Source organism: Oncorhynchus masou, unplaced genomic scaffold, assembly GCF_036934945.1.
Source record: "Oncorhynchus masou masou isolate Uvic2021 unplaced genomic scaffold, UVic_Omas_1.1 unplaced_scaffold_3822, whole genome shotgun sequence".
In the NCBI taxonomy this organism is placed as follows: domain Eukaryota; kingdom Metazoa; phylum Chordata; class Actinopteri; order Salmoniformes; family Salmonidae; genus Oncorhynchus; species Oncorhynchus masou.
Genome location: NW_027010224.1, coordinates 1,156 through 27,500, shown reverse-complemented (window position 1 = coordinate 27,500; position 26,345 = coordinate 1,156). Strand labels below are relative to the sequence as shown.

The following is a 26,345-nucleotide window of genomic DNA, read 5'->3' as shown; positions in this document are numbered from 1 at the left end:
GAGAGGAGAGAGGAGAGGGAGAGAGAGGGGGAGAGAGAGAGAGGAGAGAGGGAAGAGAGGGAGAGAGAGGAGAGGAGGAGAGAGAGGAGAGAGGAAGAGAGAGAGGAGAGAGGGAGAGAGAGGAGAGGGAGAGAGGAGAGGGGAGGAGAGAGGGAGGAGAGAGAGGAGAGGAGAGGGGAGAGGAGAGAGGAGAGAGAGAGAGAGGAGAGGGAGAAGAGAGGAGAGGAGAGGAGGAAGAGAGGGAGAGGAGAGGGAGGAGAGGAGAGGAGAGGAGAGGGAGAGAGAGAGAGGAGAGGGAAGAGAGGAGAGGGAGAGAGGAAGAGAGGAGAGAGAGAGAGGGAGAGAGAGGAGAGGAGGAGAGGAGAGAGGAGAGGAGAGGGAGAGGAGGGAAGAGAGGAGAGGGAGAGAGGAGAGGAGAAGGAGAGAGAGGAGGAGAGGGAGAGAGGAGGAGAGGGAAGAGAGGGAGGGAGGAGAGGGAGGGAGAGAGAGAGGAGAGAGGAGAGGAGAGAGAGGAGAGGGAAGAGAGGAGAGGGAGAGGAGAGAGGGGAGGAGAGGAGAGGAGAGGGGAGGAGAGAGGAGGAGAGAGGAGAGGAGAAGAGGAGGAGAGAGGGAGAGAGGAGAGAGGAGAGGAGAGAGAGAGGAGAGAGAGGAGGAGAGGAGAGGAGAAGAGAGGGAGAGAGGAGAAGAGAGGAGAGAGGGAAGAGAGGAGAGGAGAGGAGAGGGAAGAGAGAGAGGAGAGGGGAGAGGAGAGGAGAGGAGAGGGAGGAGAGAGAGAGAGGGAAGAGAGGGAGAGAGAGAGGAGAGAGGGAGAGAGAGGAGAGAGAGAGGAGGAGAGAGAGGAGAGAGAGGAGAGAGAGGGAGGAGAAGAGAGAGGAGAGGAGAAGAGAGAGGAGAGAGAGAGAGAGAGGAGAGGGAAGAGAGGAGGAGAGGGAGGAGAGGGGAGGGAGAGAGGAGAGGAGAGAGAGGAGAAGAGAGGAGAGAGAGAGGAGAGAGAGAGAGGAAGAGAGGAGAGAGAGAGGGAAGAGAGAGGAGAGAGAGGGAGAGAGGAGAGGGGAAGAGAGGAGAGGAGAGGAGGAGAGGAGAGAGGAGAGGAGAGGGAGAAGAGAGGAGAGAGAGAGGAGAAGAGAGGAGAGAGAGAGAGGGAGAGAGAGGAGAGGAAGAGAGGGAGAAGAGAGAGAGGAGGAGAGAGAGAGGAGAGAGGGAAGAGAGAGGAGAGAGAGGGAGAGAGAGAGGGAGAGGGAGAGGGAGAGAGGAGAGAGAGGGAGAGGAGAGGGAGAGAGAGAGAGGGGAAGAGAGAGAGAGAGAGAGGGAAGAGAGAGAGAGGAGAGAGAGGAGAGGAGAGGAGAGAGAGAAGAGAGGAGGGAGAGAGGAAGAGAGGAGAGGAGAGAGAGAGAGGAGAGGGAGAGGAGAGGGAAGAGAGGAGAGGAGAGGAGAGAGGGAGGAGAGGAGAGAGAGGAGGAGAGGGAAGAGAGGAGAGGGAGAGAGAGAGGAGGAAGAGAGGGAGAGAGAGAGGGAAGAGAGGGAGAGGGAGAGAGGGGAGGAGAGGAGAGAGAGAGGGAGGAGAGAGAGGAGGAGAGAGGAAGAGAGAGGGGAGGAGAGAGGGAGAGAGAGAGGAGAGAGAGAGGGAGAGGAGAGAGAGAGGAGAGGGGAGAGAGGAGAGGAGAGAGAGAGGAGGGAGAGAGAGAGGAGAGAGGAGAGGAGAAGAGAGGGAAGAGAGAGAGGAGAGAGGAGAGGGAAGAGAGGGAGGGAGAGAGGAGAGAGAGAAGGAGAGGAGAGGGAGGAGAGGAAGGAAGAGAGAGAGAGGAGAGGGAAGAGAGGAGAGAGAGGGAGAGAGAGGGGAGGGAGAAGAGAGGGAGAGAGAGAGGAGAGAGGAAGAGAGGAGAGGAGAGGGAAGAGAGGAGGAGGAGAGAGGGAGGAGAGATAGGAGAGAGGAAGGGATTTTATTAGGAGGAGAAAGGATTATTTAGGAAGAGAGGAGAGGGAGAAGAGAGGAGAGGAGAAGAGAGAGAGGAAGAGAGTGGGGGGAGAGAGGGAAGAGGGGAGGAGGAGAGAGGAGAGGAGGAGAAGTAGAGGAGAGGAAGAGAGAGGAAGAGGGAGAAGAGGGGAGAGGGGAGAAAGGAGAGAGGGAGAAGAGAGCGGGGAGGGAGAGGGAAGAGGGAGGGAGAGGGAGAGGGAGGAGAGAGAGAAGAGGGGAAGAAAGGAGGGGAAGAGAGGAGAGGGAAGAGAGGAGAAGAGAGGGGGGGATAGAGAGGAGAGGAAGAGGGAGAGGAGAAGAGAGGAAAGGAGAGGGAGGAGAGAGGAGAAGAGAGGGAGAGGGAGAGGGGAGGAGGGAGAGGGAAGAGAGCAGAGAGGGAGGAGGGAGAAGAAAGAGAGGAGAGGAGAGAGGGAGGAGAAGAGAGGGGGGAGAGGGAGGGAAGAGGAGAGGAAAAGGGAGAGGGGAGGGGAGGAGGGGAGTAAGAGAGGGAGATGGGAAGAGGAGGAGGATGGGAAGGGAGGAGAGGAGCGGGGAGGAGAGGGAAGAGGGAGGAGATGGGAAGAGAGGAGATGGGAAGAGAGGAGATGGGAAGAGAGGATGGGAAGAGAGGAGAGGAAGAGAGGAGAGGAGGAGAGGGGAAGAGAGGGAAGAGAGCGGGAGAGGAAGGGGAAGAGAGGAAGGGGAGGGAGAGAGGGAGAAGGAGGGAAGGAGAGGGGGAGAGGAGGAGGGAGAGGGAGGGAGAGGAGAAGAGAGGAAGAGGGAGAGAAGGAGAGAGGAAGGGAGAAGGAGAGAGGAGAGGGGAAGAGAGGAGAGGAGAAGAGAGGGGAAGAGAGGAGAGGGAAGGGGAGGAGAGGGAAGAGAGGAGAGGGGAAGAGAGGAGAGGGATAGAGAGGAGATGGGAAGAGAGGAGATGGGAAGAGAGGAGATGGGAAGAGAGGAGATGGGAAGAGGAGAGGAGAGGGGAGGAGAGGGGAAGAGAGGGGGAAGAGAGGGGGAGGAGAGGAGGGAAGGAGATGAGAGGGGGGAAGAGAGGGGAAGAGAGAGGGGAGGAAGAGAGGAAGGAGGGAGGAGGGAAGAGAGAGGAGGGAAGAGAGGGGAAGGGAGAGGAGAGGGGAAGAGAGGGGAGGGGAAGAGAGGGAAGAGAGGGGAAGAGAGGGGAAGAGAGGGGAAGAGAGGGAAGAGAGGGAAGAGAGGGGAAGAGAGGAGGGAGGAGAGGGGAAGAGAGGGAGGGAAGAGGGGAAGAGAGGGGAAGAGAGAGGAAGAGAGGGAAGAGAGGGGAAGAGAGGGGAGGAGAGGGGAGGAGGGGAGGAGAGGGAGAGGGGAAGAGAGGAAGAGAGGGGAAGAGGGGAAGAGAGGGGAAGAGAGGAAGAGAGGGGAAGAGAGGGGAGGGGAGGAGAGGGGAAGAGAGGGGAGAGGGAGGGGGAGGAGAAGGGAAGAGAGGGGAAGAGAGGGGAAGAGAGGGGAAGAGAGGGGAAGAGAGGGGAAGAGAGGGGAAGAGAGGGGAAGAGAGGGGAAGACAGGGGAGGGGAAGAGAGGAGAGGGGAAGAGAGGAGAGGGGAAGAGAGGAGAGGGGAAGAGAGGAGAGGGGAAGAGAGGAGAGGGGAAGAGAGGAGAGGGGAAGAGAGGAGAGGGGAAGAGAGGAGAGGAGAGGGGAGGGGGAATGTTAATGCGTTCAATAAGGGGGTTAAGAGAAAATAACACGAGGTCAAGCAGGTCAAGAGATCTCAGAGAGGAAAGTCCTGTGACACATGAAGCTGGATAGATATGAGTAACAGACGGGTCGTACTTGTCAAAGCTGTACTGTGCCATGCGGGCAATGAAGGTGGCCTCTCCCACCACCTGCGCCATCCTTCCCAAGGCCTCCCAGCAGCACAGCGCAGGATGGGGTTGGGTTGTCCAGAGCGCCCATCACCAGCGCCAGGGCAGATTTACGAACCTCTTCAGGACCCAGGGTGGACTTGTTCTCTGCCAGACCCTACAGGGAGGAGAGACGATTGGCTGGTTCATTGGGGAAGAGAGGACAGGATACATTGTAGGGCCCCTCCTGGACGGTTTCTCTCCAGGAACAGGGTTGGAGTTAAAACCTACAGGAGGGTCTCTCTCCAGGAACAGGGTTGGAGTTAAAACCTACAGGAGGGTCTCTCTCCAGGAACAGGGTTGGAGTTAAAACCTACAGGAGGGTCTCTCTCCAGGAACAGGGTTGGAGTTAAAACCTACAGGAGGGTCTCTCTCCAGGAACAGGGTTGGAGTTAAAACCTACAGGAGGGTCTCTCTCCAGGAACAGGGTTGGAGTTAAAACCTACAGGAGGGTCTCTCTCCAGGAACAGGGTTGGAGTTAAAACCTACAGGAGGGTCTCTCTCCAGGAACAGGGTTGGAGTTAAAACCTACAGGAGGGTCTCTCTCCAGGAACAGGGTTGGAGTTAAAACCTACAGGAGGGTCTCTCTCCAGGAACAGGGTTGGAGTTAAAACCTACAGGAGGGTCTCTCCAGGAACAGGGTTGGAGTTAAAACCTACAGGAGGGTCTCTCTCCAGGAACAGGGTTGGAGTTAAAACCTACAGGAGGGTTTCTCCAGGAACAGGGTTGGAGTTAAAACCTACAGGAGGGTTTTCTCCAGGAACAGGGTTGGAGTTAAAACCTACAGGAGGGTCTCTCTCCAGGAACAGGGTTGGAGTTAAAACCTACAGGAGGGTCTCTCTCCAGGAACAGGGTTGGAGTTAAAACCTACAGGAGGGTCTCTCTCCAGGAACAGGGTTGGAGTTAAAACCTACAGGAGGGTCTCTCTCCAGGAACAGGGTTGGAGTTAAAACCTACAGGAGGGTCTCTCTCAGGGTTGGAGTTAAAACCTACTGGAGGGTCTCTCTCCAGGAACAGGGTTGGAGTTAAAACCTACAGGAGGGTCTCTGTCCAGGAACAGGGTTGGAGTTAAATCCTACAGGAGGGTTTCTCTCCAGGAACAGGGTTGGAGTTAAAACCTACAGGAGGGTCTCTCTCCAGGAACAGGGTTGGAGTTAAAACCTACAGGAGGGTCTCTCTCCAGGAACAGGGTTGGAGTTAAAACCTACAGGAGGGTCTCTCTCCAGGAACAGGGTTGGAGTTAAAACCTACAGGAAGGTCTCTCTCCAGGAACAGGGTTGGAGTTAAAACCTACAGGAGGGTTTCTCTCCAAGAACAGGGTTGGAGTTAAAACCTACTACAGGGGGGTTTCTCTCCAGGAACAGGGTTGGCATTAAAACCTACAGGAGGGTCTCTCCAGGAACAGGGTTGGAGTTAAAACCTACAGGAGGGTCTCTCTCCAGGAACAGGGTTGGAGTTAAAACCTACAGGAGGGTCTCTCTCCAGGAACAGGGTTGGAGTTAAAACCTACAGGAGGGTCTCTCTCCAGGAACAGGGTTGGAGTTAAAACCTACAGGAGGGTAGCTCTCCAGGAACAGGGTTGGAGTTAAAACCTACTGGAGGGTTTCTCTCCAGGAACAGGGTTGGAGTAAACCTACAGGAGGGTCTCTCTCAGGGTTGGAGTTAAAACCTACAGGAGGGTCTCTCTCCAGGAACAGGGTTGGAGTTAAAACCTACTGGAGGGTCTCTCTCCAGGAACAGGGTTGGAGTTAAAACCTACAGGAGGGTTTCTCTCCAGGAACAGGGTTGGAGTTAAAACCTACAGGAGGGTCTCTCTCCAGGAACAGGGTTGGAGTTAAAACCTACAGGAGGGTCTCTGTCCAGGAACAGGGTTGGAGTTAAAACCTACAGGAGGGTTTCTCTCCAGGAACAGGGTTGGAGTTAAAACCTACAGGAGGGTTTCTCTCCAGGAACAGGGTTGGAGTTAAAACCTACAGGAGGGTTTCTCTCCAGGAACAGGGTTGGAGTTAAAACCTACAGGAGGGTCTCTCTCCAGGAACAGGGTTGGAGTTAAAACCTACAGGAGGGTCTCTCTCCAGGAACAGGGTTGGAGTTAAAACCTACAGGAGGGTCTCTCTCCAGGAACAGGGTTGGAGTTAAAACCTACAGGAGGGTCTCTCTCCAGGAACAGGGTTGGAGTTAAAACCTACAGGAGGGTTTCTCTCCAGGAACAGGGTTGGAGTTAAAACCTACTACAGGGGGGTTTCTCTCCAGGAACAGGGTTGGCATTAAAACCTACAGGAGGGTCTCTCCAGGAACAGGGTTGGAGTTAAAACCTACAGGAGGGTCTCTCTCCAGGAACAGGGTTGGAGTTAAAACCTACAGGAGGGTCTCTCCAGGAACAGGGTTGGAGTTAAAACCTACAGGAGGGTTTCTCTCCAGGAACAGGGTTGGAGTTAAAACCTACTACAGGGGGGTTTCTCTCCAGGAACAGGGTTGGCATTAAAACCTACAGGAGGGTCTCTCCAGGAACAGGGTTGGAGTTAAAACCTACAGGAGGGTCTCTCTCCAGGAACAGGGTTGGAGTTAAAACCTACAGGAGGGTTTCTCTCCAGGAACAGGGTTGGAGTTAAAACCTACAGGAGGGTCTCTCCAGGAACAGGGTTGGAGTTAAAACCTACAGGAGGGTCTCTCTCCAGGAACAGGGTTGGAGTTAAAACCTACAGGAGGGTCTCTCCAGGAACAGGGTTGGAGTTAAAACCTACAGGAGGGTTTCTCTCCAGGAACAGGGTTGGAGTTAAAACCTACAGGAGGGTCTCTCTCCAGGAACAGGGTTGGAGTTAAAACCTACAGGAGGTCTCTCCAGGAACAGGGTTGGAGTTAAAACCTACAGGAGGGTCTCTCCAGGAACAGGGTTGGAGTTAAAACCTACAGGAGGGTTTCTCTCCAGGAACAGGGTTGGAGTTAAAACCTACAGGAGGGTCTCTCTCCAGGAACAGGGTTGGAGTGAAAACCTACAGGAGGGTTTCTCTCCAGGAACAGGGTTGGAGTTAAAACCTACAGGAGGGTCTCTCCAGGAACAGGGTTGGAGTTAAAACCTACAGGAGGGTCTCTCTCCAGGAACAGGGTTGGAGTTAAAACCTACAGGAGGGTCTCTCTCCAGGAACAGGGTTGGAGTTAAAACCTACAGGAGGGTCTCTCTCCAGGAACAGGGTTGGAGTTAAAACCTACAGGAGGGTTTCTCTCCAGGAACAGGGTTGGAGTTAAAACCTACAGGACGGTAGCTCTCCAGGAACAGGGTTGGAGTTAAAACCTACAGGAGGTCTCTCTCCAGGAACAGGGTTGGAGTTAAAACCTACAGGAGGGTCTCTCTCCAGGAACAGGGTTGGAGTTAAAACCTACAGGACGGTAGCTCTCCAGGAACAGGGTTGGAGTTAAAACCTACAGGAGGGTCTCTCTCCAGGAACAGGGTTGGAGTTAAAACCTACAGGAGGGTTGGAGTTAAAACCTACAGGAGGGTCTCTCTCCAGGAACAGGGTTGGAGTTAAAACCTACAGGAGGGTCTCTCTCCAGGAACAGGGTTGGAGTTAAAACCTACAGGAGGGTCTCTCTCCAGGAACAGGGGTTGGAGTTAAAACCTACAGGAGGGTCTCTCCAGGAACAGGGTTGGAGTTAAAACCTACAGGAGGGTCTCTCTCCAGGAACAGGGTTGGAGTTAAAACCTACAGGAGGGTCTCTCTCCAGGAACAGGGTTGGAGTTAAAACCTACAGGAGGGTTTCTCTCCAGGAACAGGGTTGGAGTTAAAACCTACAGGAGGGTCTCTCTCCAGGAACAGGGTTGGAGTTAAAACCTACAGGAGGGTCTCTCTCCAGGAACAGGGTTGGAGTTAAAACCTACTACAGGGGGGTTTCTCTCCAGGAACAGGGTTGGAGTTAAAACCTACAGGAGGGTCTCTCTCCAGGAACAGGGTTGGAGTTAAAACCTACAGGAGGGTCTCTCTCCAGGAACAGGGTTGGAGTTAAAACCTACAGGAGGGTTTCTCTCCAGGAACAGGGTTGGAGTTAAAACCTACAGGAGGGTCTCTCTCCAGGAACAGGGTTGGAGTTAAAACCTACAGGAGGGTTTCTCTCCAGGAACAGGGTTGGAGTTAAAACCTACAGGAGGGACTCTCTCCAGGAACAGGGTTGGAGTTAAAACCTACAGGAGGGTCTCTCTCCAGGAACAGGGTTGGAGTTAAAACCTACAGGAGGGTCTCTCTCCAGGAACAGGGTTGGAGTTAAAACCTACAGGAGGGTTTCTCTCCCTGATACATATCAGTCAATGGGGCGGCAGCGTAGCCTAGTGGTTCGAGCGTTGGACTAGTAACCGGAAGGTTGCAGGTTCAAACCCCCGAGCTGACAAGGTACAAATCTGTCGTTCTGCCCCTGAACAGGCAGTTAACCCACTGTTCCTATGCCGTCATTGAAAATAAGAATTTGTTCTTAACTGACTTGCCTAGTTAAATATTTTTTATTTTTTTATTTCACCTTTATTTAACCAGGTAGGCTAGTTGAGAACAAGTTCTCATTTACAACTGCGACCTGGCCAAGATAAAGCTTAGCAGTGTGAACAGACAACAACACAGAGTTACACATGGAGTAAACAATTAACAAGTCAATAACACAGTACAAAAAAGGCGAGTCTATATACATTGTGTGCAAAAGGCATGAGGAGGTAGGCGAATACCTATAAAGGTAAAATAAAATAAATATATAAATAAAAATACACAGTCCAATGTGCTCCCATCTCATATCCAAGAGTAAGCTGCCACTACTGGAAAGGCTTTGTGTTTAGGAGATAAACAGGAGTTAAAGGCCTCACCTTGAGGGCGCTCAGGACAGCGGTGAAGATGTTGAGCTGGACAGCCTGCTGTCTGACCCCCTTGGCCTGTTTAATACACTCTGCAAAGTGGTCCAGCATCTGCAGCCTAGGGGAGGAGAGGGGAAGGAGATGGGGAGGAGAGGGGAAGGAGAGCACAGACAAATGTGAGAGATTAATAAAAAAACTGTTTCCCAAACCTCTCCTGAAGTACCCCCCTGGCCAGTCCCAAACCTCTCCTGATGTACCCCCCTGGCCAGTCCCCCTGGCCAGTCCCAAACCTCTCCTGAAGTACCCCCCTGGCCAGTCCCAAACCTCTCCTGAAGTACCCCCCTGGCCAGTCCCAAACTACTCCTGAAGAACCCCCCTGGCCAGTCCCAAACTACTCCTGAAGAACCCCCCTGGCCAGTCCCAAACCTCTCCTGATGTACCCCCCTGGCCAGTCCCAAACCTCTCCTGAAGCACCCCCTGGCCAGTCCCAAACCTCTCCTGAAGTACCCCCCTGGCCAGTCCCCTTGTTTGTAGTTTCCCAAACCTCTCCTGAAGTACCCCCATGGCCAGTCCCAAACCTCTCCTGAAGCACCCCCCTGGCCAGTCCCAAACCTCTCCTGAAGAACCCCCTGGCCAGTCCCAAACCTCTCCTGAAGCACCCCCTGGCCAGTCCCAAACCTCTCCTGAAGTACCCCCCTGGCCAGTCCCAAACCTCTCCTGAAGCACCCCCTGGCCAGTCCCAAACCTCTCCTGAAGCACCCCCTGGCCAGTCCCAAACCTCTCCTGAAGCACCCCCTGGCCAGTCCCAAACCTCTCCTGAAGCACCCCCTGGCCAGTCCCAAACCTCTCCTGAAGTACCCCCCTGGCCAGTCTTAAACCTCTCCTGAAGTACCCCCTGGCCAGTCTCCCAGTTTGACACCATCTAGAAGCAGCTGATTCAACTACTGAAGGCCTGGACACCTCTGAAGACCGAGACAAACATTATTAGATTATTCTAGGAATGTCAGTTGACCAGGGACCAGGTCTCTGACATGTTTTAGGGGTCAGAGTTCGGACTGACAGGTAGTCTCACCTGTGTTTAAAGGAGACATGAGGGAACACCACTCCGAACAGAGCGACGGAGGCGTCGATGACAGAAACGCCAAGGGGGAGGGGCCCAGGCATGGCCTCGCCCATCGGTACCCTCAGGTAGATGGAGGAGGGGTCGTGTTCTAGAGCGCCACTGCCTGACGCACTGTTGGGCTGGAGCTACACACACACACACACACACACACACACACACACACACACACACACAATTAACAAAAGCAGGGGGTGTATTCAGTGATGTGAAACGTCCTGAAAATTGCAGATAGAAATAGAATAAAACAGATCGGACACGATCCTAGCTGACAGAAAACCACGAGGTTCTACACAATGTATTTCTATATGAAAATTGTGTCATGTTCCATCCGCTTGGAGTCATCAATGGGGAGATGGGCACTTCGCTTTACCGTAACCTCTAACCTTTACAGTAGGTCAGTTACCTGGTCCTCGATAGACTTGTGGTCAGTCTCCTGTAGCCAGGACCCCATCAGAACACTGTCGTCATAGTGACAGAGGGAGCGTAGCAACGAGGTGGTGGTGTTGGCTGAGTTATCAGTCAGTGTGAACTCTGCCACCAGCTCTCTCAGCAGGGCATTGAAACTACCTACAGAGGAGAGTTGGAAAGTTAAGGGACAACTTCCCGGACACAGACTGAACATACGCTTTGTGCTCCAGGACTAGGCTTAAACCGGGGTGCGGTAAACCAGCCCTATAGGACTAACACCTCAACACCAGTGGTTGGATCGAAGCCTAATTAAGAAGTCTGGTAATATTTCCTCCAGTCGGTACCTTCGTATGTCTTCGGGGGAAGCAGAGCCAAGATGTCGTAGAGTCTCAGCCTCACCATAGCTGCACTGGCTTTCAGATGGGTGCCATGCACCTTGATGACCGACGGGACACTGAGGATAAACAACAACATAATAAACAACAACATAATAAACAATAACATAATAAACAACAAAATCATCATAAACAACATAATCATCATAAACAACAACATAATAAACAACAACATAATGAACAACAACATCATCATAAACAACATAATAAACAACAAAATCATCATAAACAACATAATAAACAACATAATAAACAACAACAAAATGATAAACAACATAATCATCATAAACACCATAATAAACAACATAATAAACAGCAACAACATAATCATTATAAACAACAACAACCGGTCGGGAGGGGAGGGGATGTACCCCCCCGCCCCCAGGTCAGTCAGTCAAATCAATCATACTCACTGTGACATCATGGTCATGGCGCACTCGATAGGTGTCATCAGCCTGCGGATCACATCCTCTGTCAGCAGCTCAGGACAATGGGCCACAAAGCTACGCATGGCTTGAGGAGAGAGAAAGAGAGAAAGAGAGAAAGAGAGAATGAAAAGGAGGAGAGGAGGAGAGAGACAAGGGGGAGAGGAAGAGGGAACAGAGGAGAGGGGAGAGAGACAAGGGGGAGAGGAAGAGGGAACAGAGGAGAGGGGAGAGAGAGAGGGGGAGAAGAGTGAGAGAGAGGAGAATGAAAGGGAGGTGAGGAGGAGAGAGGGAGGAGAGAGACAAGGGGGAGAGGAAGAGGGAACAGAGGAGAGGGGAGAGAGAGAGGGGGAGAAGAGTGAGAGGAGAATGAAAGGGAGGAGAGGAGGAGAGAGACAAGGGGGAGAGGAAGAGAGAGGGAGGAGAGAGACAAGGGGGAGAGGAAGAGGGAACAGAGGAGAGGGGAGAGAGAGAGGGGGAGAAGAGTGAGAGAGAGGAGAATGAAAGGGAGGAGAGGAGGAGAGAGGGAGGAGAGAGACAAGGGGGAGAGGAAGAGGGAACAGAGGAGAGGGGAGAGAGAGGGGGAGAAGAGTGAGAGAGAGGAGAATGAAAGGGAGGGAGAGGAGGAGAGAGGGAGGGGAGAGAGACAAGGGGGAGAGGAAGAGGGAACAGAGGAGAGGGAGAGAGAGAGGGGGAGAAGGGGAGAGAGAGGAGAATGAAAGGGAGGAGAGGAGGAGAGAGGGAGGAGAGAGACAAGGGGGAGAGGAAGAGAGAGGGAGGAGAGAGACAAGGGGGAGAGGAAGAGGGAACAGAGGAGAGGGGAGAGAGGGGGGGAGAAGAGTGAGAGAGAGGAGAATGAAAGGGAGGAGAGGAGAGAGGGAGGAGAGAGACAAGGGGGAGAGGGAGGAGAGAGACAAGGGGGAGAGGAAGAGGGAACAGAGGAGAGGGGAGAGAGAGAGGGGGAGAAGAGTGAGAGAGAGGAGAATGAAAGGGAGGAGAGGAGGAGAGAGGGAGGAGAGAGACAAGGGGGAGAGGAAGAGGGAACAGAGGAGAGGGGAGAGAGAGAGGGGGAGAAGAGTGAGAGAGAGGAGAATGAAAGGGAGGAGAGAGGGAGGAGAGAGACAAGGGGAGAGGAAGAGGGAACAGAGGAGAGGGGAGAGAGAGAGGGGAGAAGAGTGAGAGAGGGAGGAGGAGAGAGACAAGGGGGAGAGGAAGAGAGGGGGGAGAGGAAGAGAGAGGGGAGGAGAGAGACAAGGGGGGAGAGGAAGAGGGGAGAGAGAGGGGGAGAAGAGTGAGAGGAGAGGAGAATGAAAGGGAGGGAGAGGAGGAGAGAGGGGGACATTTCAGATAAAGCAAAACTCCTTGGGATCCAGAGTGACAAGCCACACATGACCGTAGTGAAGAGCATGTCTCCCTACCACAGAGTGCCCCAGCACGTCCCTCCAGTGTAACCTGCCAGGTGAAGCTGTCTCCTCTAGTCTTCTCTGCCTCCATCTCTTTCTGGGAACGGGGGAACACATTCCTCCACAGCAGCAGCATCTTGGGAAGGTGATAGCGGACCAGGGACGGGCCTGGACACCGCGTCAGGTTCACAAATAACAAGTGTTAGGACAGGCGCTGGAGACCAAACAAGTTGTCGTGTTGGACCATTACACCCTGTCAATGTGAAGAAAGATAAAACACTCTGGGCTGCTTCAGCTGACTGGGAGGAATGAAGAACGACACAGAACATATGGAGGAGCAGCTGAAAAACCAGCTAAATGTAAGGAGACAGAACAGTGGGCCAACTGGGGCCAGCATGGGGCCTCAGCCTGGGTCAGTAGGGGTTAGGGGTTTGGTGTTGGACTAGGGGTTTGGTGTTGGACTAGGGGTTAGGGGTTTGGTGTTGGACTAGGGGTTAGGGGTTTGGTGCTAGGGGTTAGGTGCTAGGGGCTTGGGGTTAGGGGGTAGGGGTTTGGTGCTAGGGGTTTGGTGCTAGGGGTTAGGGGCTAGGGGTTAGGGGTTTGGTGTTGGACTAGGGGTTTGGTGCTAGGGGTTTGTTGTTAGGGGGTAGGGGTTTGGTGCTAGGGGTTAGGGGTTTGTTGTTAGGGGGTAGGGGTTTGGTGTTCGGGTAGGGGCTTGGTGTTCGGGTAGGGGCTTGGTGTTCGGGTAGGGGCTTGGTGCTCAGGGGTAGGGGCTTGGTGCTCGGGGGTAGGAGCTTGGTGCTCGGGGTAGGGGCTTGGTGCTCGGGGTAGGGGCTTGGTGCTCGGGGTAGGGGCTTGGTGCTCGGGGGTAGGGGTTTGGTGCTCGGGGGTAGGGGTTTGGTGCTCGGGGGTAGGGGTTTGGTGCTCGGGGGTAGGGGTTTGGTGCTCAGGGGTAGGGGTTTGGTGTTAGGGGCTTGGTGTTAGGGGCTAGGGGGTAGGTGTTAAGGGGCTAGGTGTAGCAGTAGGGAACTAACTCACCCAGAGACATTAGTGCCCCCAGCAGCAGCCATCCAGCCTGGGTTCTCTGCAGAGAAAGACGGCTGTTCTGGGCTGCTGTACGGAGCAAATCCTCAGCTATGCTCACCACCAGCTAGAACAGACAGAGATTAGAGTATATACCACCAGCTAGAACAGACAGAGATTAGAGTATATACCACCAGCTAGAACAGAGAGAGATTAGAGTATATACCACCAGCTAGAACAGAGAGAGATTAGAGTATATACCACCAGCTAGAACAGAGAGAACAGAGAGAGATTAGAGTATATAACACCAGAGAGAACAGACAGAGATTAGAGTATATACCACCAGCTAGAACAGACAGAGATTAGAGTATATACCACCAGCTAGAACAGACAGAGATTAGAGTATATACCACCAGCTAGAACAGAGAGAGATTAGAGTATATACCACCAGCTAGAACAGAGAGAACAGAGAGAGATTAGAGTATATACCACCAGCTAGAACAGACAGAGATTAGAGTATATACCACCAGCTAGAACAGAGAGAGATTAGAGTATATACCACCAGCTAGAACAGACAGAGATTAGAGTATATACCACCAGCTAGAACAGACAGAGATTAGAGTATATACCACCAGCTAGAACAGAGAGATTAGAGTATATACCACCAGCTAGAACAGACAGAGATTAGAGTATATACCACCAGCTAGAACAGACAGAGATTAGAGTATATACCACCAGCTAGAACAGAGAGATTAGAGTATATACCACCAGCTAGAACAGACAGAGATTAGAGTATATACCACCAGCTAGAACAGACAGAGATTAGAGTATACCACCAGCTAGAACAGACAGAGATTAGAGTATATACCACCAGCTAGAACAGAGAGAACAGAGAGAGATTAGAGTATATACCACCAGCTAGAACAGAGAGAACAGACAGAGATTAGAGTATATAACACCAGAGAGAACAGACAGAGATTAGAGTATATAACACCAGCTAGAACAGAGAGAGATTAGAGTATATACCACCAGCTAGAACAGACAGAGATTAGAGTATATACCACCAGCTAGAACAGACAGAGATTAGAGTATATACCACCAGCTAGAACAGAGAGAACAGAGAGAGATTAGAGTATATACCACCAGCTAGAACAGAGAGAACAGAGAGAGATTAGAGTATATAACACCAGCTAGAACAGAGAGAACAGAGAGAGATTAGAGTATATAACACCAGCTAGAACAGAGAGAACAGAGAGAGATTAGAGTATATACCACCAGCTAGAACAGACAGAGATTAGAGTATATACCACCAGAGAGAACAGACAGAGATTAGAGTATATAACACCAGAGAGAACAGAGAGAGATTAGAGTATATACCACCAGCTAGAACAGAGAGAGATTAGAGTATATACCACCAGCTAGAACAGAGAGAGATTAGAGTATATACCACCAGCTAGAACAGAGAGAGATTAGAGTATATACCACCAGCTAGAACAGAGAGAACAGAGAGAGATTACAGTATATAACACCAGCTAGAACAGACAGAGATTAGAGTATATACCACCAGCTAGAACAGAGAGAACAGAGAGAGATTAGAGTATATAACACCAGAGAGAGATTAGAGTATATAACACAAACTAGAACAGACAGAGATTAGAGTATATAACACAAACTAGAACAGACAGAGATTAGAGTATATAACACAAACTAGAACAGACAGAGATTAGAGTATATAACACCAGCTAGAACAGACAGAGATTAGAGTATATAACACCAGCTAGAACAGACAGAGATTATAGTATATAACACCAGAGAGAATAGAGAAAACAGACAGAGATTAGAGTATATAACACCAGCTAGAACAGAGAGAGATTAGAGTATATAACATAAACTAGAACAGACAGAGATTAGAGTATATAACACCAGAGAGAACAGAGAGAACAGACAGAGATTAGAGTATATAACACCAGCTAGAACAGAGAGAGATTAGAGTATATAACACCAGAGAGAACAGACAGAGATTAGAGTATATAACACCAGAGAGAACAGACAGAGATTAGAGTATATAACACCAGAGAGAAGAGAGAGAGATTAGAGTATATAACACCAGAGAGAACAGAGAGATTAGAGTATATAACACCAGAGAGAACAGAGAGATTAGAGCATATAACACCAGAGAGAACAGAGAGAGATTAGAGCATATAACACCAGAGAGAACAGAGAGAACAGACAGAGATTAGAGTATATAACACCAGCTAGAACAGACAGAGATTAGAGTATATAACACCAGAGAGAGATTAGAGTATATAACACCAGAGAGAGATTAGAGTATATAACACCAGCTAGAACAGACAGAGATTAGAGTATATAACACAAACTAGAACAGACAGAGATTAGAGTATATAACACCAGCTAGAACAGACAGAGATTAGAGTATATAACACCAGCTAGAACAGACAGAGATTAGAGTATATACCACCAGCTAGAACAGAGAGAGATTAGAGTATATACCACCAGCTAGAACAGAGAGATTAGAGTATATACCAGCTAGAACAGAGAACAGAGAGATTAGAGTATATAACACCAGAGAAACAGACAGAGATTAGAGTATATACCACCAGCTAGAACAGACAGAGATTAGGTATATACCACCAGCTAGAACAGACAGAGATTAGAGTATATACCACCAGCTAGAACAGAGAGATTAGGTATACCACCAGCTAGAACAGAGAGAACAGAGAGATTAGAGTATATACCACCAGCTAGAACAGACAGAGATTAGAGTATATACCACCAGCTAGAACAGAGAGAGTTAGAGTATATACCACCAGCTAGAACAGAGAACAGAGACAGATTAGAGTATATACCACCAGCTAGAACAGACAGAGATTAGGTATATACCACCAGCTAGAACAGAGAGAGATTAGAGTATATACCACCAGCTAGAACAGACAGAGATTAGAGTATATACCACCAGCTAGAACAGACAGAGATTAGAGTATATACCACCAGCTAGAACAGACAGAGATTAGAGTATATACCACCAGCTAGAACAGACAGAGATTAGAGTATATACCACCAGCTAGAACAGACAGAGATTAGAGTATATACCACCAGCTAGAACAGAGAGATTAGGTATATACCACCAGCTAGAACAGACAGAGATTAGAGTATATACCACCAGCTAGAACAGACAGAGATTAGAGTATATACCACCAGCTAGAACAGACAGAGATTAGAGTATATACCACCAGCTAGAACAGAGAGAACAGAGAGAGATTAGAGTATATACCACCAGCTAGAACAGAGAGAACAGACAGAGATTAGAGTATATAACACCAGAGAGAACAGACAGAGATTAGAGTATATAACACCAGCTAGAACAGAGAGAGATTAGAGTATATACCACCAGCTAGAACAGACAGAGATTAGAGTATATACCACCAGCTAGAACAGACAGAGATTAGAGTATATACCAGCTAGAACAGAGAACAGAGAGAGATTAGAGTATATACCACCAGCTAGAACAGAGAACAGAGAGATTAGAGTATATAACACCAGCTAGAACAGAGACAGAGAGAGATTAGAGTATATAACACCAGCTAGAACAGAACAGAGAGAGATTAGAGTATATACCACCAGCTAGAACAGACAGAGATTAGAGTATATACCACCAGAGAGAACAGACAGAGATTAGAGTATATAACACCAGAGAGAACAGAGAGATTAGAGTATATACCACCAGCTAGAACAGAGAGAGATTAGAGTATATACCACCAGCTAGAACAGAGAGATTAGAGTATGCCACCAGCTAGAACAGAGAGAACAGAGAGATTACAGTATATAACACCAGCTAGAACAGACAGAGATTAGAGTATATACCACCAGCTAGAACAGAGAACAGAGAGATTAGAGTATATAACACCAGAGAGAGATTAGAGTATATAACACAAACTAGAACAGACAGAGATTAGAGTATATAACACAAACTAGAACAGACAGAGATTAGAGTATATAACACCAGCTAGAACAGACAGAGATTAGAGTATATAACACCAGCTAGAACAGACAGAGATTATAGTATATAACACCAGAGAGAATAGAGAAAACAGACAGAGATTAGAGTATATAACACCAGCTAGAACAGAGAGAGATTAGAGTATATAACATAAACTAGAACAGACAGAGATTAAGAGTATATAACACCAGAGAACAGAGAGAACAGACAGAGATTAGAGTATATAACACCAGCTAGAACAGAGAGAGATTAGAGTATATAACACCAGAGAGAACAGACAGAGATTAGAGTATATAACACCAGAGAGAAGAGAGAGATTAGAGTATATAACACCAGAGAGAACAGAGAGAGATTAGAGTATATAACACCAGAGAACAGAGAGATTAGAGCATATAACACCAGAGAGAACAGAGAGATTAGAGCATATAACACCAGAGAGAACAGAGAGAACAGACAGAGATTAGAGTATATAACACCAGCTAGAACAGAGAGATTAGAGTATATAACACCAGAGAGAAGAGAGAGAGATTAGAGTATATAACACCAGCTAGAACAGACAGAGATTAGAGTATATAACACCAGAGAGAGATTAGAGTATATAACACCAGAGAGAGATTAGAGTATATAACACCAGCTAGAACAGACAGAGATTAGAGTATATAACACAAAATAGAACAGACAGAGATTAGAGTATATAACACCAGCTAGAACAGACAGAGATTAGAGTATATAACACCAGCTAGAACAGACAGAGATTATAGTATATAACACCAGAGAGAATAGAGAAAACAGACAGAGATTAGAGTATATAACACCAGCTAGAACAGAGAGAGATTAGAGTATATAACATAAACTAGAACAGACAGAGATTAGAGTATATAACACAAGCTAGAACAGAGATTAGAGTATATAACACCAGAGAGAACAGAGAGAGATTAGAGTATATAACACCAGCTAGAACAGACAGAGATTAGAGTATATAACACCAGAGAGAACAGACAGAGATTAGAGTATATAACACCAGAGAGAGAGAGATTAGAGTATATAACACCAGAGAGAACAGAGATTAGGTATATACCACCAGCTAGAACAGAGAGATTAGAGTATATACCACCAGCTAGAACAGAGAGAACAGACAGAGATTAGAGTATATAACACCAGAGAGAACAGAGAGAGATTAGAGTATATACCACCAGCTAGAACAGAGAGAGATTAGAGTATATACCACCAGCTAGAACAGAGAGAGATTAGAGTATATACCACCAGCTAGAACAGAGAGAGATTAGAGTATATACCACCAGCTAGAACAGAGAACAGAGAGAGATTACAGTATATAACACCAGCTAGAACAGACAGAGATTAGTATATACCACCAGCTAGAACAGAGAGAACAGAGAGATTAGAGTATATAACACCAGAGAGATTAGAGTATATAACACAAACTAGAACAGACAGAGATTAGAGTATATAACACAAACTAGAACAGACAGAGATTAGAGTATATAACACAAACTAGAACAGACAGAGATTAGAGTATATAACACCAGCTAGAACAGACAGAGATTAGAGTATATAACACCAGAATAGAGAAAACAGACAGAGATTAGAGTATATAACACCAGCTAGAACAGACAGAGATTAGAGTATATAACACCCAGACAGAGATTAGAGTATATAACACCAGAACAGACAGAGATTAGAGTATATAACTAGAACCAGATTAGAGTATATAAACAGAGAGAGATTAGAGTATATAACACCAGAGAGAACAGACAGAGATTAGAGTATATAACACCAGAGAGAACAGACAGAGATTAGAGTATATAACACCAGAGAGAACAGAGAGAGATTAGAGTATATAACACCAGAGAGAACAGAGAGAGATTAGAGCATATAACACCAGAGAGAACAGAGAGAGATTAGAGCATATAACACCAGAGAGAACAGAGAGAACAGACAGAGATTAGAGTATATAACACCAGCTAGAACAGAGAGAGATTAGAGTATATAACACCAGAGAGAAGAGAGAGAGATTAGAGTATATAACACCAGCTAGAACAGACAGAGATTAGAGTATATAACACAAACTAGAACAGACAGAGATTAGAGTATATAACACCAGCTAGAACAGACAGAGATTAGAGTATATAACACAAAATAGAACAGACAGAGATTAGAGTATATAACACCAGCTAGAACAGACAGAGATTAGAGTATATAACACAAAATAGAACAGACAGAGATTAGAGTATATAACACCAGCTAGAACAGACAGAGATTAGAGTATATAACACCAGCTAGAACAGACAGAGATTATAGTATATAACACCAGAGAGAATAGAGAAAACAGACAGAGATTAGAGTATATAACACCAGCTAGAACAGAGAGAGATTAGAGTATATAACATAAACTAGAACAGACAGAGATTAGAGTATATAACACAAGCTAGAACAGAGATTAGAGTATATAACACCAGAGAGAACAGAGAGAGATTAGAGTATATAACACCAGCTAGAACAGACAGAGATTAGAGTATATAACACCAGAGAGAACAGACAGAGATTAGAGTATATAACACCAGAGAGAAGAGAGAGAGATTAGAGTATATAACACCAGAGAGAACAGAGAGAGATTAGAGTATATACCACCAGCTAGAACAGAGAGAGATTAGAGTATATACCACCAGCTAGAACAGAGAGAACAGACAGAGATTAGAGTATATAACACCAGAGAGAACAGAGAGAGATTAGAGTATATACCACCAGCTAGAACAGAGATTAGAGTATATACCACCAGCTAGAACAGAGAGAGATTAGAGTATATACCACCAGCTAGAACAGAGAGAGATTAGAGTATATACCACCAGCTAGAACAGAGAGAACAGAGAGAGATTACAGTATATAACACCAGCTAGAACAGACAGAGATTAGAGTATATACCACCAGCTAGAACAGAGAGAACAGAGAGAGATTAGAGTATATAACACCAGAGAGAGATTAGAGTATATAACACAAACTAGAACAGACAGAGATTAGAGTATATAACACAAACTAGAACAGACAGAGATTAGAGTATATAACACAAACTAGAACAGACAGAGATTAGAGTATATAACACCAGCTAGAACAGACAGAGATTATAGTATATAACACCAGAGAGAATCGAGAAAACAGACAGAGATTAGAGTATATAACACCAGCTAGAACAGAGAGAGATTAGAGTATATAACACCAGAGAGAACAGACAGAGATTAGAGTATATAACACCAGAGAGAACAGACAGAGATTAGAGTATATAACACCAGCTAGAACAGAGAGAGATTAGAGTATATAACACCAGAGAGAACAGAGAGAGATTAGAGTATATAACACCAGAGAGAACAGACAGAGATTAGAGTATATAACACCAGAGAGAACAGACAGAGATTAGAGTATATAACACCAGAGAGAACAGAGAGAGATTAGAGTATATAACACCAGAGAGAACAGAGAGAGATTAGAGCATATAACACCAGAGAGAACAGAGAGAGATTAGAGCATATAACACCAGAGAGAACAGAGAGAACAGACAGAGATTAGAGTATATAACACCAGCTAGAACAGAGAGAGATTAGAGTATATAACACCAGAGAGAAGAGAGAGAGATTAGAGTATATAACACCAGCTAGAACAGACAGAGATTAGAGTATATAACACCAGAGAGAGATTAGAGTATATAACACCAGAGAGAGATTAGAGTATATAACACCAGCTAGAACAGACAGAGATTAGAGTATATAACACAAAATAGAACAGACAGAGATTAGAGTATATAACACCAGCTAGAACAGACAGAGATTAGAGTATATAACACCAGCTAGAACAGACAGAGATTATAGTATATAACACCAGAGAGAATAGAGAAAACAGACAGAGATTAGAGTATATAACACCAGCTAGAACAGAGAGAGATTAGAGTATATAACATAAACTAGAACAGACAGAGATTAGAGTATATAACACAAGCTAGAACAGAGATTAGAGTATATAACACCAGAGAGAACAGAGAGAGATTAGAGTATATAACACCAGAGAGAACAGACAGAGATTAGAGTATATAACACCAGAGAGAACAGACAGAGATTAGAGTATATAACACCAGAGAGAAGAGAGAGAGATTAGAGTATATAACACCAGAGAGAACAGAGAGAGATTAGAGTATATAACACCAGAGAGAACAGAGAGAGATTAGAGTATATAACACCAGAGAGAACAGAGAGAGATTAGAGTATATAACACCAGAGAGAACAGAGAGAGATTAGAGCATATACCACCAGCTAGAACAGAGAGAGATTAGAGCATATAACACCAGAGAGAACAGAGAGAGATTAGAGTATATACCACCAGCTAGAACAGAGATTAGAGTATATACCAGCACAGAGAGAACAGACAGAGATTAGAGTATATAGAACAGAGAGAGATTAGAGTATATACCACCAGCTAGAACAGAGAGAGATTAGAGTATATACCACCAGCTAGAACAGAGAGAGATTACAGTATATAACACCAGCTAGAACAGACAGAGATTAGAGTATATACCACCAGCTAGAACAGAGAGAACAGAGAGAGATTAGAGTATATAACACCAGAGAGAGATTAGAGTATATAACACAAACTAGAACAGACAGAGATTAGAGTATATAACACAAACTAGAACAGACAGAGATTAGAGTATATAACACAAACTAGAACAGACAGAGATTAGAGTATATAACACAAACTAGAACAGACAGAGATTAGAGTATATAACACCAGCTAGAACAGACAGAGATTAGAGTATATAACACCAGCTAGAACAGACAGAGATTATAGTATATAACACCAGAGAGAATAGAGAAAACAGACAGAGATTAGAGTATATAACACCAGCTAGAACAGAGAGAGATTAGAGTATATAACATAAACTAGAACAGACAGAGATTAGAGTATATAACACCAGAGAGAACAGAGAGAACAGACAGAGATTAGAGTATATAACACCAGCTAGAACAGAGAGATTAGAGTATATAGAACAGACAGAGATTAGAGTATATAACACCAGAGAGTATATAACACCAGAGAGAGAGAGATTAGAGTATATAACACCAGAGAGAACAGAGAGAGATTAGAGTATATAACACCAGAGAGAACAGAGATTAGAGTATATAACACCAGAACAGAGAGATTAGAGTATATAACACCAGAGAGAACAGAGAGAGATTAGAGTATATAACACCAGAGAGAACAGAGAGAGATTAGAGCATATAACACCAGAGAACAGAGATTAGAGCATATAACACCAGAGAACAGAGAGAACAGACAGAGATTAGAGTATATAACACCAGCTAGAACAGAGATTAGAGTATATAACACCAGAGAAAGAAGAGATTAGGTATATAACACCAGCTAGAACAGACAGAGATTAGAGTATATAACACCAGAGCGAACAGAGAGAGATTAGAGTATATAACACCAGAGAGAGATTAGAGTATATAACACCAGAGAGAGATTAGAGTATATAACACCAGCTAGAACAGACAGAGATTAGAGTATATAACACCAGAGCGAACAGAGAGAGATTAGAGTATATAACACCAGAGAGAGATTAGAGTATATAACACCAGAGAGAGATTAGAGTATATAACACCAGCTAGAACAGACAGAGATTAGAGTATATAACACCAGAGCGAACAGAGAGAGATTAGAGTATATAACACCAGCTAGAACAGACAGAGATTAGAGTATATAACACCAGAGAGAACAGAGAGAGATTAGAGTATATAACACCAGAGAGAACAGAGAGAGATTAGAGTATATAACACCAGAGAGAACAGAGAGAGATTAGAGTATATAACACCAGAGAACAGAGATTAGAGTATATAACACCAGAGAACAGAGATTAGAGTATATAACACCAGAGAGAACAGAGAGATTAGAGTATATAACACCAGAGAGAACAGAGAGATTAGAGTATATAACACCAGAGAGAACAGAGAGAGATTAGAGTATATAACACCAGAGAGAGAGAGATTAGAGTATATAACACCAGAGCGAACAGAGACATTATTGGGAGGTTCACTGTTAAAATCACACTTCATTGATGTTGTTGAAAATAAAATAAAAAATGGGATAATTTAAGTCCACAAAAAAGCGTAAAACAAACCAGGAGAACACTTTTGATGTCTGAAACATGTGGATGTTTTGGTGTAGTCCCCTTTAATTCCAGTGTTCACGTAGCAAGAGGCTGTTGTTTATCAGTGTCTGTGTAGTGGTGGAGTTTACACAACAAATACCCCATGGGTTGAATAAATGAATCATGATAATTATTCTGCCAGGTAGGTAAGTAAACTACTAAGTAGTTAACATTTAACTCAGAAGGTTTTTCGGGAAGTTTTCCACTACCAGCAAACCTTTCATTAGCATCATCGCTAACGGTTAGCGGTAGAGTCACGCACCACCTCAATGGTGGAAAAAGGACCCAACTGTCACACGTGACTAAAATACACCTTAATGGTGCTCGGAGGTAGGGGCTTGGTGCTCGGGGGTAGGGGCTTGGTGCTCGGAGGTAGGGGCTTGGTGCTCGGGGGTAGGGGCTTGGTGCTCGGGGTAGGGTTTGGTGCTCGGGGTAGGGGCTTGGTGCTCGGGGGTAGGGGGAAAGTTACCCAGTAAAATACTACCTGAGTAAAACTCTTAAAAGTAGTTTGGTTTTAAATATACTGAAGTATTAAAAGTAAATATATAAATCATTTGAAATTCCATCTATTAGGCAAACTAGATGGCGCAATTATTTTGTTATTGGCGGATAGCCAGGGCACACCAAGATCAGAGCAGGAAGGGATGTTCTCTTGATTAGTGTGTGAAATTGGGCCATTTCCTGTCCTGCTAAGCATTAAAAATGTAATGAGTACTTTTGGGTGTCAGGGGAAAATGTACGGAGTAAAAAGTATATTATTTTCTTTAGGAATGCAGTGAAGTAAAATGTTTTCTAAAATATAACTAGTAAGTACAGATACCCCCTGCACAGACAGACGGGCATCTCGTTGCCCCTTCGGCAAGTAGCAGAAGGTCAATACGTCTAGTCGATTCCCCGCTGGGGTCAATGCGTCTAGTCGATTCCCCGCTGGGGTCATGCGTCTAGTCGATCCCCCGCTGGGGTCAATACGTCTAGTCGATTCCCGCTGGGGTCAATACGTCTAGTCGATTCCCCCTACGTCTAGTCGATCCCCCACTGGGGTCAATGCGTCTAGTCGGTTCGCTGGGGTCAATACGTCTGGTCGATCCCCCACTGGGGTCAATACGTCTAGTCGATTCCCGCTGGGGTCAATACGTCCTAGTCGATTCCCCGCTAAGGAGGTCAACACGTCTAGTCGATTCCGCTGGGGTCAATACGTCTGATCGATTCCCCACTGGGGTCAATACATCTAAGTCGATTCCCCACTGGGGTCAATACATCTAGTCGATTCCCTCTCTGATCGATTCCCACTGGGGTCAATACATCCTAGTCGATTCCGCTGGGGTCCAATACTCTATCGATTCCCCACTAGAGGTCAATCGTCACAGTCGATTCCCCACTAAGTCCAATACATTTAGTCGATTCCTCACAGGGTCAATACATTTAGTTGATTCCCCACTAGGGTCAATACATTTAGTTGATTCCCCACTAGGGTCAATACATTTAGTTGATTCCTCACTAGGGTCAATACATTTAGTTGATTCCTCACTAGGGTCAATACATTTAGTTGAGGATTCCTCTCTAGGGTCAATACATTTAGTTGATTCCCTGCTAGGGTCAATACATTTAGTTGATTCCTCTCTAGGGTCCAATACGTCTAGTCGATTCCCCGCTTGGGTCAATACATTTTATTATATTGTTGAATTGGTTTTAATCTTAGTTAGTAATTCCGTCCACGTTCTCAGCATCACAAATTGGATCGGTCTCTTAGGTGTGGACCGAGGGAAATGGGTCAGACAAACGGTACATACCTTCCCCTTAGAATGTGGTACTCAGAGGACACTGGTGCACGCCGCCCAGCAGAGCAGCCACGGCGAAGCTGTAGCCGCTGACGGCCTCTGGAGAGCTCTTCAGGTTGTTGATGCGCTCCGCACAGCGCTCAGCAGCGGAGTCAGCTGATAGGGCAGCGCCACGGCAACGCAGCGTAAACACCAGGCCGCAGCCAGACGGGCCGCCATGCTGGGGTGGAGCAGCACAGGGAGGCCGTCTCCTGAGAGGTCAGGGGTCAGGGTTATGACTACCTATAATTGTATACTTGTGAGGACCTCACATTGCAATATCGAAGTGTGTGTGTGTGTGAATAGTACATCCAGTGTGTGTACAGTGTGTGTGTGTATAGTACATCCAGTGTGTGTGTGTGTGTGTGTGTATAGTACATCCAGTGTGTGTGTGTGTGTATAGTACATCCAGTGTGTGTGTGTGTGTGTGTGTGTGTGTGTGTGTGTGTGGTATATCCAGTGTGTGTGTGTGTGTGTGTGTGTGTGTGTGTGTGTGTGTGTGTGTGTGTGTATAGTATATCCAGTGTGTGTGTGTGTGTGTGTATATTATCAGTGTGTGTGTGTGTGTGTGTGTGTGTGTGTATGTGTGTGTGTGTGTGTGTGTGTGTGTGTGTGTAGTGTGTGTGTGTGTGTGTGTGTGTGTGTGTGTGTGTATAGTATATCAGTGTGTGTGTGTGTGTGTGTGTGTGTGTGTATAGTATATCAGTGTGTGTGTGTAGTATATCCAGTGTGTGTGTGTGTGTGTGTGTGTGTGTATAGTATATCCAGTGTGTGTGGTGTGTGTGTGTGTGTATAGTATATCCAGTGTGTGTGTGGTGTGTGTGTGTGTGTGTGTATGTTATATGGAGTGTGTGTGTGTGTG

General features: G+C 46.7%; 1 pseudogene; it reads right to left on the bottom strand.

The window, feature by feature from the left end:
* Positions 1–3,761: 3,761 nt before the first annotated feature.
* LOC135534696 (HEAT repeat-containing protein 5B-like) lies at positions 3,762–25,695 on the bottom strand (annotated as a pseudogene).
* Between the last annotated feature and the right edge of the window lie 650 nt (positions 25,696–26,345).